This window comes from Talpa occidentalis, unplaced genomic scaffold, assembly GCF_014898055.3.
Source record: "Talpa occidentalis isolate TD23 unplaced genomic scaffold, MPIMG_talOcc4v2.1 talOcc4.7, whole genome shotgun sequence".
Taxonomy (NCBI): domain Eukaryota; kingdom Metazoa; phylum Chordata; class Mammalia; order Eulipotyphla; family Talpidae; genus Talpa; species Talpa occidentalis.
Window position 1 is genome coordinate 115,344,114 of NW_023605083.1, and position 15,367 is coordinate 115,359,480.

The window sequence follows — 15,367 nt, forward strand, 5'->3', positions numbered from 1 at the left end:
GTGCCCTTCCTAACACCCCCCCCTTCCATGTGCCCTCCCTGTTCTGCCCACGAGTTGTCCAAATGTCCAGCCACACACCCCACTTTCTTCCTCCCCCGTGTTCTCTGAGTGTTCTCTCTCCCCCGAACGCCCGTTCCCGCATACCTCTCCCCTTCACGGGGGAGCAGAGTGATGTGCCAAAGAATGAAGGGTCTTACTTCCCTCTGAAGATTGTTCTGGGCCCTCTGGATGGGCTGGGGTCCAGCTCCAATTCCTGACCCCCACCTTCCATGCCCTGCTCACTAGCTCCCTCTGCTGTCCAGCTAGATGCTGTCTAGCATCCTCTCTCACATCCCCTTGGCTGGGTCCAGTTCTCACCCATTCCTAAAGGCTCAGCTCAATGAACACCTCCTCCAGAAAGCCTTCCAAGACTTGGATCTTCCAGTTAGAAGTGGCCGTGCCTTCCTTGCTCACCCCCAGCCAGGCCTTTTCTCTGGGTTTCTCAATGGCCCTTGGCCATTGTCCCTTGACAATATGTGTACATGTCCTAATGTTCCAGTAGGCTGCGGGGGCTCGCTTAGTTCTGATTCAGCTTTCATTCCCCCATGGGGCTTTGTTCCAAGTAAACACTACTTCTCTTGTCACTGAATAGAAGCTGGTTAGGGGCCGTCCAGGGTCAGGGGCCAGATTTCTCTCCAGGCATTAGGAGTGAATTTCCAAATTCCTTGGTGGGGGGCTGTCAGTCGGCAGTTCCAGAATAGCTGAGCTCTTCATCTTTACTGGCTGTGTGGTTTGGGGACTACACTCCTTCTGCTTCCAGCCACCCAAATGCATGCACCCCCCCACCCCAAGTGAGTACATGGCTCCCTGGGGATGGAGGAACTCCTACACGCATGCAACAAGGAATGCTTGGCTTACAGTTCACCTTCCAGGAGGAGGAAGATACAGGTTGGGTTGCCAAAAGGAATTCTTGGCCACAGCACCAGGGTCTGGGTCGCCTTCCCAGCATTCCTTTGGAAGTTGAAGCCCACAAGCCCCTCACTCCTTCTGGATCGATGATGGGCATAGGAGTAGGGGAGATGACTTCTGGAGTTAACCCCAGGTCTAAGCTGCTACCCTGTGGCCTAGGAGAGTGGAGGGAGGCGTGAACCTACCAATTAACCATGCAGGGAGCTTATTATCCTAATGAGCAGGTCGACTAATTCTCCCCTTCTCCAAGGCTTAGCAGAGACAAAAACGGCCCTTGGGAGCCATTATCCTTCCAAAGTGTAGGTTTCCGGGGTGCAGCCAGAGGTAGAGAGGGAGACACCTCCAAGAGGAGGGGTGGGGAGAGTCAGGGGGAAGGTTGTGGGAGAGGGGAGGGGGCAGTGGGAGCAGATGGAGCTGAGTCACTGACTCGCCAGGGCTGAGCTAAGCCCAGGTCAAGGGTCTTGACAGTCCCCCTGCCACCTGTCCCCTGCCTCTGGAGCTCCTGTCCCCAAGACTTCCTCGCCCTCTCTGCAGCCCACTCCCACCCTATCCTCGAGTTCTCTCTGAGACAGGACGCTGCAGCCAGAGAGGAAAAACAAGGGTGGGGTCCGGGATCCCCCAAGCCCTCACTTTCCAGCTCCACTTCTGCTGCAAATGGGCTCCACTGCCCGCTGCTTGTGGGCTCCTCTGCTCACATCCCAATGCTAAGGGACTGAGGTTAGACTTCAGAGGCACTTCCCACCCAGAGAAGCTGAGGGCAGCCAGTGGAAGCCCTCTGTGGGCTGGGCACTGTGGCGGGAGGGCCTCTGGGGGGCTGGGCTGCAGACTTGAGTTGCAAGCATTTCACAGCGGGGGCCTCTCCAGGCTGACCAGCTCCTAGGGACCCGGGATGAGGCAGAGAAGGAGCCCGCGGAGGGCGGGGCTGGGCCACGGTGCTGGGGAAGCCAGGCGGGCAGAGAGCACATTCTTCGGCAAATCGCAGCTTCTCCAAGCAGCCACATCATCTGGCCGCCGGCCCAGGACAGACTTGGCTGCGGTGCTGTGCACGCACACACGTGTGGGGTGTGCCATGGGTGTCTGCATGTGTGTCATACATGGATGCCTGTGTGTGCGCAACTCCCAGCCTCCCGGGATAAGGTGGCAGAGCCCCCTCGCCCCAATCCCTGGCTTCTTTGTCTCCAGGCTGAGCTTTGGAGGGCTGGCTCCAGTACCCCCTCACCCCAGGGGCCCTGTTAGCACCTCCTCCCTCCCTGTTAGCACCTCACAGGCCCTCTTCCTGCCCCAGCCCCTGCTGTCCCGCGGGACGCCCATGGCTGGCAGCCCAGATCTCATCTTCCCACTGGACTGCAGGTTCTAGTTCCTGAATCTTTCTTCTCCTCCCCCTAAGCCCCTCCCTCCCCACCCCTCGCCCACTTGGAGAGCTCCTGTGCTGAACAAGGGGTCCTGGGATGGAGTCAGTGTCCTGAACCCCCATCAGTGTCTCCTGCTGGAGGGTGGCAGGGGCAAGGGTGGGATGGAGCCCTGAGTAGGGGTCAAAGCTTAGTCCTGTGCCAGCTGTGCCACCCTCGTGGGGGTAATGTCCACCCTCTCTGTAGCCTGAGGGGCGGGGAGTGGCCCCTCCAGAGCTGCTGTGCCTGCCTGAGCCTGGGCCGCCGAGTGGGCCAGGGTGGTCCTGTGCCCAGAGCCAGGACGCAGGTTTGCTCTGCGGAAGGGCCCTTTCCCTTGCGGCTTTGATGTCTGCAGGTTAGTGGAGGATGTTTGGCTTCAGGGCCTGGCGCCAGCATAAACTCTCTGTGCCTGCCGGGCCAAACCACGGCCTCCTCCCGCCTGGCTCGCCTACCTCCCCGGCCTGGCCCGGCCTCCCCCATGGCCCGTGCTGTCCTGCCACCCTCTAGGTGGGCACTGAGTGGCAGCCACTGCCCGGGAGAGCCCCAGGGGTGACGGGTGTCCTGGGACGCCCACCTGCTGCTAGGTGACAGGGGGCCGATCCTGGCGGGGGCTGAGGAGCCGAACCCTGGCTAGTCAGGAGTGGGGTGAGATGGAGGTGGGGGCGGGTGTCCACGTGGAGCTCCCTGCACAGGCTTCATTCAGCTCTTCCAGATGTGCAGAGGCTCCAGATGTGGGAATGACTCAGCCTGGAATGAGGAAGGGTGGTGGGTCCATGGGAAGAGGCGGCGAGCAGGGGAAAGTGAGGCCTGAACTACTGCCAGCTGCTGTTCCCCTTCCTCTGTGACCCCCAGCCCCTGGCGCGGGCCTGGTGGAGGGGCGGCTGCCGGACCTGTGCAGCCCTGAAGCCCTGGAGTTTCCCCGGGGTGCGCAGAGAGGAGACAACGAGGTCCCAGGGCAAGGGCGCGGCTTGGAGTCCCCCAGAGACTAGAGAGAAGCAGAGGTGGGGGTGCAGAGAGGGAGAGCAGCAGCCGGGGGTGAGGGGGGAGGGACAGGAGAAGCTCAGGACTGAAACATCGACCCCCTTGGGCTCCTGTGGGGGTGTGTTCCTGGGAGGGGCGTGTATGGGTGCCAAGGACGTGTGTGTGTGTGTGTGTGTGTGTGTGTGTGACCTCACTGCTGGAGTCCAGATTATACGTGGGGAAGTGAGGGTATTGTGGGGTGTCCTACCCATACAGACAGTGTTTGGGAGCCAGTATTAGCAGGTCATGTGCTGTGGGGGGGTCTCTGTGTCTGTGGGATAAGAGGTGGGGGCACATCTGAGCAGCAACTGTCTCACAGTGGGGCGTGATGGTGACATGGACTCCAAGTCCAGGTGCCTGTGGGTGCTGAGAGCGAGTCCCTCGACCTGGGGAGCAGCGGCATCCGGCACACCAAAGCAGGGCTCCAAAGACTTGGGGGTCCTCCACCTCCTCCAGCCACCCCCGTTCCTAAGGGGGCATCCAGCACCCTCCGTGGCAGTTTCTCCCTCGGTCCCGTGTGATCGCCTCTCGCGGGGCGGCTGAGAGTGCGGGGCTCTGGGGGGCTAGTCCCCGCGCCCCGCAGCGGAGCACAGGTGGGCAGCTGGGCCAGATGTCCCCGCCCTGCCCAGCTCCCCGAGCCACCGTCCTGGCCGCCTCTGCCCGCAGGTGGGTGTGCTGGCCGCCTTCTGGCCGCTCCCGGGAGAGCCCCACCTGTGCCAGCCGCCCATGCCAGGGTAAACAGGCACTAAGTGTCTGGGCTGGAGGCTGCCTGGAGCTGGGCAGTTTTCTGCATGAGGCGGGGCCTCCTGCTCCCGCTAAATGACAGGTCTGATGGCCCAGGCCCATAAACAGTGTTTTCTGGGCAGGTGGGGGCCGCAGAGACCTGGTGAGCAGACGGATAATCAGGGCCACTGGGAGACACCACCTGCGGGGCCGTGGGGGCTGTGGGGGCTCGTGTCCCTCCCCAGTGCTGAGGGGTCCCTGCCCCTCAGGCAGTGCTGGGGAATCCTCTCTCTCTCTCTCTCTCTCTCTCTCTCACACACACACACACACATGCACACGTGCACACACACCAGGCTGCTCCCCTCAATGGAGGGAGGCTGGCCCCCATCTTCTTGTCTTGGCTCGCACTGTCCTGTCCCCCTTGTCAGGCTCCAGGTCCCGGTGTCCAGCGCCTCCTCAGGCTTTTGCAGCCTCCACTTCTCCCCCTTTTCTCAGCGCCTGCCCCCTCCCCTCCCCTGGGGCTGAGTCTAATTCTCTGCCCTCCCTCTGGACTCATGAGGTGGGGGGCATCTTGGCCCCAAGACACCTCTTTGGGGCTGTCTGGACCTTGGGGAGTGGAGGAGGTTCTGGAAGGAGGAGGCTGAAGCTGAGCGTCCCTGTCCTGGGGCAGCACCTCCTGCCAGAGGCCAGGCGTCCAGAGCCTCAGGGCCATGAGGTAGGGACAGGCTTGCCCCAGGCCTGGGGCTCCCGAAGTGCCCCCTGCATTGGGTCTGTTTTGTCTGTGTGTCCGTCTGTTTCTGTGCGTATCTGTCTCCCACCTTCCTCACTCTCGTCTTTCACTGTCCCCCCTATATTTTTTTGTTGAGGGGAACAAATGCACTGTCTGGAGCCAGGTTCCCAGAGTGGAAGGTGGCTTTGTCCAGGGCAGTGCTTGGCCTAAGTCCATGGTCTCAAAACATCCACCTCCAGCTCCCATTTCTTTGCTTGGTCCCCACCCAAGAGGGTCCCCTGCCCCATGGCCTTAGCGTAGAGCCCCTCTAGTCCTTGCAGGGGGCAGGGGGCTGGGGGCCTGCTCACTCCCCTTGGCCACCAGGAAGTGAAGGAAAATCCTTCTCTCTCCCCCTCCCGTTTTCTCTAGTTTCCTTTTCTGGATCTCTCTCTCTCTCCCCCTCAGTTTCCCTCTTAATTTCTTTCCCTCTTAATCTCCTCTCTCCCTTCTCTCTCTGACTCTCTCTGGGTCCCATTCCTAGGTGACCAGGTGCCCGGTCAGTAGAGGAATTGTTAGCCCCGCCCCAGGGCATCCTGGTCCTGATTATATATCATCACCCCCAGGGCCTGGAGAGGCCCTGAAGTCTCACAGCCTACCGCACCCCTTCCATCTCCCCGATGCCATGGTGCCTGCTTGGGCCTCACCCAAGCACAATAGGACCAGACAGCAAAGAGGGGAGCTGTATAAATAACCGACTTGGGGGGAGCCCCCCCAGCATTGGGCGGATCTGCTTGCTGGAGAGGGAGGAAGGAGAATTGTGGTTGCCCCCAGGCAGCATGTAATTTAGGATTTATTTTGGGGCACTCTCTCCAGCTCCGCTGGGTGGGGCCGAGGTTAATTTAAGGGTTTAATGGGGTGGGGGTTGGACGGGAGGAGGAGAGGGAAGCCCTCCCACTTGGACCTGGCCAGGAAGGGGGTCCTTTCCAAGATCCCCGCTACCCTCTCTGCCCCTGGTTCCTCCTCACAGGCCCTCCTGGCCTTCCTGCCCAGGCAACAGGCAGTGATCGACAGTCTCCTGTAAGGCCTGGGAGTCTGGGCCATCGGTCCCAGGCCTCCTGATGCACCAGGCACTGGCAGCAGCTGGTGACTGTGGTGGGAGGGAGGAGGCGAGCAGTGGTATGTATGTGGGCACTGCCAGGGAGGCCCAGCAAAAGGACTCTTGGGCTGGAGAAGCAGCCATTCCCGGGGGTTTTGAGCCATTACAGCTCTCACTCCCTGGTGCCCCATTCTCTGTGTTCCCCGGAGGTGCAGGGTGCTCCCAGCCTACTGGAGGAGATCCAGGCTCTACCCTCAGGGAGCCCCTAATCTGACAGAGGAGACTGAGGTTCTGCCCTCCCAGACCCCTAGGCTGGTGGGGTTCTCCATGACCCCTACCATGAGCTTAATTCTTTATCTTGATTTGTTTACAACTTCCTGGAGCTTAAAATTCTCGAGGAGGGGGGGTTTATTATGTTCCTTACAGTGCTCCCGGCATGTGCTTAGCATAGAATAGGAGCTCAATAAATATTTCTGGAATGAATGAATGAGGAAACAGCACCAGGTCTGAAAACCCCAGGGCCAAGCTCAGTGCCCTGAGCTGCTGGCTGTGCCTGAATCAGACCCTCTTTCCACCTTGACATCTTTCTCATCACATTCTCTCCTCCTCCTTTTGCTGCCATCATCATTTGACCAAATCCTGCTAGTCCTTCAAGGTCCTGCATAGAGTCACCTCCTCTGTGAAGCCTGCCTGGGTCCCTCTGCTTGATCTAAGTGCCCATAGCTTGCTCTCTGGACCCCTCCTCTTCCTTGAATTGGGCATGCCAGGGACATTGCTTCTCTCTCCTTTAGGACATTGAGGTTTGGGGGTCAGGCTTGCCTGGATCTATCCTGGAGTCTGGCACCCCCTGGGGGCTCAATTAGAGGAAACTGTGAGCCACCAGGGGGTTGGATAGTGGAGTGTACTCCTCTATGCCCCAGTTTCTGGGAGTTCTGGGTGATTTTGTGGTGGCTGGTGCAGCAGTGGGGTGCTCTCAGGAGCCAGAGAGGGCACCCAGGACCCGAGTTGGGGGGTGGTAGTGGGGGTGGTGAGCCTTCTGCTCAGTGAGAGAGAGTGAGGTGAACAAGAGCTCATGGGCAGGCCCTCCCCGGTGGCGCAGCGGTTGAGCGCTGGGTTGCGAAGCTGCCCGCAGCCTCTGCAGCGCCGGTTCGATCCCCAGCCACTGGGCAAGGGTCCCACATGGCACGCAGACCTCTCCTGCCGCCCGCTGCTCCCCTCAGCAGTGTACCTCGGTCCTTCTGCCTGCTCTGCTCCCCACTCTGGCTCTGGTGAATTCTCTCACCCTCCCGCCCTTCTGACTGTACCCAGTGCTTGTATAAATAGATAGATAGATAGATAGATAGATAGATAGATAGATAGATAGATAGATAGATAGATAGATAGATAGATAGATAGATAAAGAGAGTAGAGGGAAAGTTTAAAAAAAAAAAGAGCTCATGGGCAAAAGTGAAGGGGTTTTGAGGGGCACGGGAGGCTGGGGTGAGAGCGGACCAGGAGCAGACCAGCAGCAAAAGTCTCTTGGGCCCTAGACCATGTGCCCCTCATCGGGCTGTTGCCCGCCTGAGCTGCTGGTGCTGGCCCTTCCTTTGCGTTGCCTTCCTTGGGGGCTTGGGCGGCCCCTTACTCTCAGGTGTCCCTCCTACCTCTCTGGCTTTCCTTCTCCACCTTCTCTCGGGTTTGGGCCTGGTCTCTTCACTCTACACATTCTCCAGTGGATGCACCTCCATGTTTCCACGTGGTTGTGCCTCAGGAGCCCCAAAGTCACCATGTTCAATAGCAGAACACCCGGAAAACTGCAGCCAGAAACCCAGAGCCAGCCCTGACCCTCTACCCATCGGCCACCAGGTCCTGGGACTTCTGCCTCCAAAGTCTCTGTCCATAAGGCCACCACCCTCCACCCTGATGCCACCTCTCTGGGCAGGCACCATGGCCTCCCACCTGGACTCGGCGGCACCTGAGTGGTCACCCACCTCCTCGATCTGTGCAGAAATCTCCCTAGAACATGCATGCGATCATGTTCTCCACCGCCTACACCCAGTGCTCCTGCCCCTGTCCAGGCGAGGGCTGCTCCTGCATGGCATCTCTATCCCCCAGGCTGTGTACCAGGCTCTCCCTTAGTGCTGGGTCTTTACAGGGTCAGTTCCTTTGCAGGTTTTCTTGATCTGCAGTGCTTCCCTGAAGTGCTCTTCTGCAGGAATCCTCCGAGTCATCACTTGCTCCTGGAAGTCCTCCCTGATGCTCTCCTAACCAAACTTGGGTCAGGGTCCCTTCCAGCAGCTGCCATGGCCTCTGGCATCTCCCCCATGAACAGCACTTTACACTTTACTTCCAGGGGCTCCGCTAGAGCAGAGGCCATAACTACCCACACCAATGCCTGGTACAGGCAAAGTGATGCCCAGGAATCGTGTATTGATAGAATTTTCATTCGGGGGAGACTTAGAGGGCAAGAAAGAAGACAGAGGCCTCCTTCTCCCTGACTCCACCCCTCCCCCCCCCAGACTGGGCCTATGAAGCAATGGGTTTGCGGAGGTTCCAGGAGGCCTTGGTTGGGGTAGGTTGGGGTGGTGCCCTGGGGAGAGTTGAGGCTTCTCGGCGCCGGTTCTGCCTGTCCCGTGGACGCTGACCTCCCAGGAACACAGAGTCGGCAGGGAGCGCCAGCCCTGGGCCTACAGGTGGGAGAAGCCCTTGCACTCAGGATGACAGAGGCTGTCTGCCACCACCTATTAGCCTCCTCAGCAGCAACTGGGGGTCAGAACAAACTGGCCACAAACAGAAGACTGGTGACTCAGTGGACCAGAGAGGGAGATTCCCAAGTGGAGATTGTCTTTGAGAACTTGTTTTCTTCCTTAAAATTTCCCAGGCATTTATTGGAGCAAAGAAAGTTTGTTCAATAAATGGAGCTGGGAAAACTGGGTCGCTACATGCAAAACAACGAAGCTTGACTACTACCTCACACCGTGAACAAAAACCAACTCAAAATGGATTAAAGAACTAGACATAAGACCTGAAACCATAAAATCCATAGAAGGAAATATAGGCGAAACACTATGTGATATGCACATCAAAGACATCTTTACAGACACATCACCCAAAGCAGTGATCGTGAAGGCAAAGATAAACAGCTGGGACTACATCAAATTAAAGAGCTTCTGCACAGCAAAAGAGACAATAACAAAAACAAAGAGAAACCCCACCCACTGGGAGAACATTTTTACACACAACACTAATGATAAAGGACTAATCACAAAAATCTACAAAGAGCTGATGAGACTCAACAAAAACAAAGAATATAATCCAGTCAAAAAATGGGCAGAAGAGCTAAAAAGAAACTTCTCTGAAGAGGAAATGCAAATGGTCAACAGGCATATGAAAAAATGTTCAACATCACTTGTCATCAGGGAATTGCAAATCAAAACTACCATGAGATTCCATCTCACACCAGTGAGAATGGCACATATTAAAAAAACTAGCAACAACAAGTGTTGGCGAGGGTGTGGAGAAAAAGGAACTCTCCTGCACTGTTGGTGGGAGTGCAAACTGGTCCAACCACTATGGAGAGCTGTGTGGAGATTTCTGGACCTACTAAACATAGAGCTCCCATATGATCCAGCAATTCCACTCCTAGGTATTTACCCAAAGGACACAGAAACATTAATTCCAAAGAATACCTGCACCCCTATGTTTATAGCAGCACTGTTTACAATAGCTAAGCTTTGGAAACAACCCAAATGCCCAAAAGTAGATGACTGGATCAAGAAGATGTGGTACATATATACCATGGAATATTACTCAGCATTCAAAAAAGATAAACACATGCAATTTGCAGCAACATGGATGACGCTGGAAGGGATCATGCTCAGCGAAAAGCCAGAAAGAAAAAGAAAAATACTGGATGGTCTCACTCATAGCAGGAATCTAGAAAACCTAAATAAGGGACCAGGAAAAAGAATAACTATAAGAAAGAAAATATCAAAATCAACAAACAACTATGAACCAGAGACACTCTATGGGTGGTGGGGGCGGGGAGGGGAGGGATTGGGGTCAAAATAAGGGGATTGCAAATGTATGGGGAATATAAAAATAAAATTTATTATAGAAAAAAAATAAAAAATAAAATAAAATTTAAATAAAATGTGAAAAAAAAATTCCCAGGCATTTTACTTTCTGCCCCATACTATGTCCTTGCGTGTGTATGGATATCAAAATAGTGCTTTAAATCACTTACCACTTGGGAAAAAATGGCCACTCTGGGCAAAGGAGGCAAATGATAGGCCTGAGCTGCCCTCGCCTCTTCCTGGGTTTGGAAACAATGTGGGGCCAGAAGCCACAAGCCAGGTCCTAGGCCCTGCTCTGCTCACTCCTGGCCTGGCTGCATCATCCACATGTGGGCAGTGAGCCTGTGGTGCCTGAGCTTAAGACAGTGGCCTCTGTTAAGTGGAGCAGTGGGTGTGAAGACAATGATTCACACATGGAGCCTGAGGTGCCCAGCTGTAGGCTTGGAGCCTGGCCTGCTCCAGGCCCCTCAGAGACTTCAGGGCAGGGAGCAGCTAGGCCTGGGCCCCCAGCTGGGCCTTCACCCAGCTTGCAGGGAGCACCCTGGGGCTGGGGGTCCAGGCAGTGGCCACCCCCTCCCACACAAGGGGAAAGGCTGAGCTCACCCTCTGGCCCAGAGAGAACTAGCTAGCGGGTAGGAGAATAATTAAAATGCCAGAGGTTAGGAGGTGAAGTTACAATGGAAAGAATGAAGCCCCAGCGCTGCTGCCTCTTGCTGCTGTTGCTGTTGCCGCTGCCGCCGGCGGCTGCTTCCCCCACAGTTCTCTCTGCCAAGCCGGCGTTGGGTTTTTATTTCGGGAGCCGCCAGCACAGCACTTGGGAGGGAGTGGAGAAACCTCACTCCTGCTGCCACGTCTAGAGCTGGGGCCTGCAAGGAGAGGAGGAGCCCCGAAGGTCCCCACCCCAGACCCCAGTAACCCCAAGGATCAGGCACCAGGGACAGGGGTAGGAGTGGAATTGGTAGGCAAGGAATGAAGATCCCAAAAGAATGACAGATGGCCCTTCCTGTTCTCCTTAACACGTGCCTCCCATGAGTGAATCATTTGAAGCTGAAGGAAAGAAAAGCCATTCAGCCTTTTAGCCTGCCCCTGGGCTTCAACTTGTGCCCCTCCCCATCCTGACTTTGGGGACCTCCAGTGTCCGATGGCAAGAGCATATATCTGGAAGCATTCCCACCCACCCTGCTCTCGTACCTCATGACTTGCTGTGTGACCCTGGAGAAGCCCCTTTCCCTCTCTGGGCCTCGGGGCCATCTGTGAAACGGGAGGGGTGGTAAGGTGAGCATTTCAGACTGGGCTCTGCAGGTGTCTGGGCCTGGGCCCTGCCTTCCCAAGGCCGCTGTCTCTTGGGCACGCCCCTTCTCTGCCTAGCCAGGGACTGGGGTGGCCGGGACAGTTACAGCCCATCCCCGAAAGAGCACTGCGCCCCCTCTTCCTGCGGAGGGGAGCCACCAGGGCCAACTCACATTTTCCTGCGCTCCGCTTTCTCCATTGCCCATAATACGCTCCAGATGGTTTCTCCATCCGAAAGCCGAGGCAGCAGATTCCAGAAGGAAAGTGGTTGGGCTCCTCTCTGGGCTCCTCTTTCCATCAGGCTGAGTGGGGGCCAGCGCGAGGGACTGGGGGTGGCTGGAAAGTTGGAGTGGGGGTGGCGTGAGGTCCACAAGAAGAGGTGCGTGGAGGGGAGATCTCCCGAAGACCCCACTGCTCAATGAGGAACTGCGGACAGAGGGCGAGCCCTCAGGGCAGGGCAGCCCAGCCGCTCCTGGGTTCTGGCAAGGCTTGCCCCCTGATGGGCAGCCCACCCGGAAGCTGCTGTGTGGGCTCCAGACCCTGGAGGGAGGCTATCGGGTGATTCTGGTGTTGGGGAGAGAGCCAGACCTCGGGGTTCAAATCCTGGCCCTGCCACTTGGAGACTGCAGCGCTGAGTGGGTGCTGGTCCCTGGAGCCCAGGCCCTCACCTGACAGATGGGCGGCCAGTGCAGAGCTTACCTCCTGGAGGTGACATGGAGGACACAGGGCACTGTCCTGGGGTGCTGCGGAACCCAAGCACGGGGCTTGCCTCCCCCTAGGAAATAGCCCTGTGTGGGGACAGGGGCTCCTGCCTGACTCCGACCACCTGCTGCGGCTTTCCCGCGGCTCCTGCTAAGACCCCAAGGAACTTTAGACGCCCCACCCTCTGCAGACTGTTCTGGGGACAACCTGGAGAGAGGGTGCTGGCGGCCTGAGGCTAACCCAAACCCACTGTTCGCCTCCTTCCAGCCCAGCCCCTCCACCTCAGGCTCCCAGGACGTCCACCCTGGGCCCAGAAGCCACAGCCACGTAGAAGCAGAAGGCTGGGAAGGGGCCTCTCTCCAGGCCCAGCCCCGCCTGCCCCTTGGCCTCCCTGGCAGGACAGCCTCCCAGCCACGCTCACCCTCTCCCCTCAGCTGTACCAAGGGGTGTGCTTCGGTTTTTCCACCAGAAGAGCCAAGAGCACAATGAGAAGCAAACCCAGCCTGGGGCTCCTGCGCCCTTGTCTGCACCGTGGAGAGAGGAAGGGCAGAGAGAGCCGGGCCCCTGGGGGGAAAGGGAAGGCCCAGCTAGGGAGGGCTCTGGAGGGACCCCAGCTTCCCCATGCCCACCATAGGCATAAAGTATGGGGCTCACGGCTCTGTTGCTTCCCACCCGGGTCCTGGAAAAGAAGGTGCTCAGAGGCCCCCTCCTCACTTCCCCACCCCAAGGCTCTGGGCGGGGCCCAGTGTCAGAGGGAAGGACAGTGCCAGCTCCCAGGTGTCCTGTCTAGACATAGAGCCAGGGCTTCTCCCATTTAGTAAGACCCTCCCTCTCAGCGAGCTCCCTCACCACCAGGGCACCTCCCCTGGCTGAGCTCCTCCCCAGTAACCCCTCCCCTGACTGCTCTCCCAAGGGGGCTGCCCTTCCCCCTCTGCAGTGACTTTATCTCTAGCCTCACACAGGTGTTTTCAAAGCTGTGTGTGTGTGTGTGTGTGTGTGTGTGTGTGTGTTTTCTCCTCTCCTCACTGCCCTCCCCAGACTCAGGGCCCCCTCCAGAACCCACCTGCCCCCCTTCTCCTGATGCTGCCCACACCCCCCCCCCTTAGGGGCCTCCTTGCCAGGTAATCTATCTGGCTGGCAGCCAGGAGGAAATGATCTCTGTGGAAGAAGCAACATTAGCCAGGCTGTCACCCTGGTCTCCCTTTCAAAAAGATTGCCAGAATGGGACCTCCCTGGTGGCGCAGGCGGTTGGGCGTTGCGCTGTGAAGCTGTCCGCAGCCTCTGCAGTGCGGGTTCGATCCCCGCTGGCTGGCGAGAATCCCATATGGCGCAGCAGACCTCTCCTGTCTTGCCCACTGCTCCCCCCAGCAGTGTATTTTGTGAGTTTGCCTGTTCTGTTCCCCGCTCTGTCTCTGGTGAATCCTCTCACCCCCCTGCACATCTGGCCTGTACCCTGGTTCTTGTATAAATAAATAAATCTTTTTTTAAAAACTATTTTTAGTATTTTGAGAAACCTCATATTATTTTTTTAAAGATTTATTTATTTGTTTGTTTGTTTATTTATTTATTTATACAAGCACTGGGTACAGTCAGAAGTGTGAGAGGGTGAGAGAATTCACCAGAGCCAGAGCAGGGAGCAGAACAGGCAGACTGATGAAATACACTGCTGAGGGGAGCAGCGGGCGGCAGGAGAGGTTTGCGCACCATGTGGGACCCTCGCTGGTGGGCCGGGGATCGAACTGGCGCTGCAGAGGCTGTGGGCAGCTTCGCAGCCCAGCGCTCAACCGCTGCACCACCAGGGGAGGCCCTAAATAAATAAATCTTTTTAAAAAAAGTGCCAGAAGTCTCTCTTCCTCTTCTTCTCCCTTTTCTCCCATCCCCTCCCTCTTCCCCCACTTCTCTCCCCTTCCCTTCAAGAACAATTCAGTCCAGAAGCTTCTAGAGGGGCCAAGCCAGGTAGGCATCCTATGGGAGAGGGTGGGGTTGGTAGAGAAATGCAGAGGCCCAGCACATGGTCTAGGGGTTCAAGCTGAGAGGAGGCCATCCCAGGCAGAGGCAGACTGGAATGGGGAGTACAGCCCAAGCAGAGAGGGAGGAGGACAAGTGGGTCCAGCTCAGCAAGGGGGATTGATCCCTGCGAGGGTCCAACCAGGACCACGGACCGGACCGTGGCCAGGTTCCAGGAAGGGGAGTCCAAGGGAGGGGTGAGAAGGCCCTAAAGGGTGGGGGCAGGGAGTCCAGAGGGAACATGGGTGGATGTTACAGCCTGTTGAGGTGCAGTTTATATCCATGGGGGGAAGGAGTAGCGGGGAGGTCCAGAGTGGGGTGGCCTCACAGCCCAGGAGGGGTGAGGAGCACTTCTGTGTGGGGAGGGGACCATGTGGCATCATGGCACTAAGCAGATGAGGAGGTGCTCATGGGGTGGACCGTATGGGGCGGGGAGCAGGGCAGTGGGACATTGACTACCCACAGTGGAACGGTCCAGTAAATAAATATGTTGAGGAAATGTACGAGGTTGGTCACTGTTCGCAAAGGTGTAATAAATATAAAAAGAGGGAAATGGACTGGAATTTGAAGTATTGGTGAGAGCCCATGATTTTTGAAATAAAAAGAAATAAATTTTGATGTAAATGTGTGTGTGTTTATATTGTGTGCATGTGTCAATGCGTATGCGTGTGTGTATTTACAGGCATGTACTTCCCAGCTTCATCCACTGGGAGGGCTAACAGCAGTGACATCTTAATGACAATGAGCATAAGTAGCACCCCCGTCTTTATTCTAGTTACCACTGTCCACTGAAAGGAAACAGGGCTCCTTGGAGAAATGGCTCATTACAAGGCTGAGACAGAGAAAGAACAAGATAAGGCTGGATCATCATGTGCCAGAAAGCAATGCTCAGAAATTATTAAACAGAGTTACTGTATGACCCAGACATTCCATTCCTAAGTATATCCAAGAGTAATAAAAACACATGTCCACACAAAAATGTGTACCTGAATATTATAGCAACATAAATCACAATATCCCAAAGGCAGAAACAACCCAAATGCCATCAACCGGTGAACAGATAAATAAACTGTAGCATTTCCATAAAATGGAGTATTAGTCAGCCATAAAAAGGAATAAATTGTGCATACCACAACTTAGATGAGCCTCAAAAACATTAGCTAAATGAAAAAAGCCAGTCACAAAACAGCAGATATTGTGTTTCCTGTGATTCCACTCATATGAAAGTCCCAAACAGGGAAATGTACAGAGAAAGGAAGTAGACTAGTAGTTACTGAGGCTGCAGTGGTGTTGGAAGGACAGAGGGGTGACAGCTAAAGGTTACAAGGTTCACTTTTGAGATAATGAAGATGTTCTAAAATTGACTGTGACAATGTTGGCACATATCTGTGAATATACTATAAACCATTGCATTGTACACTATTTTTTT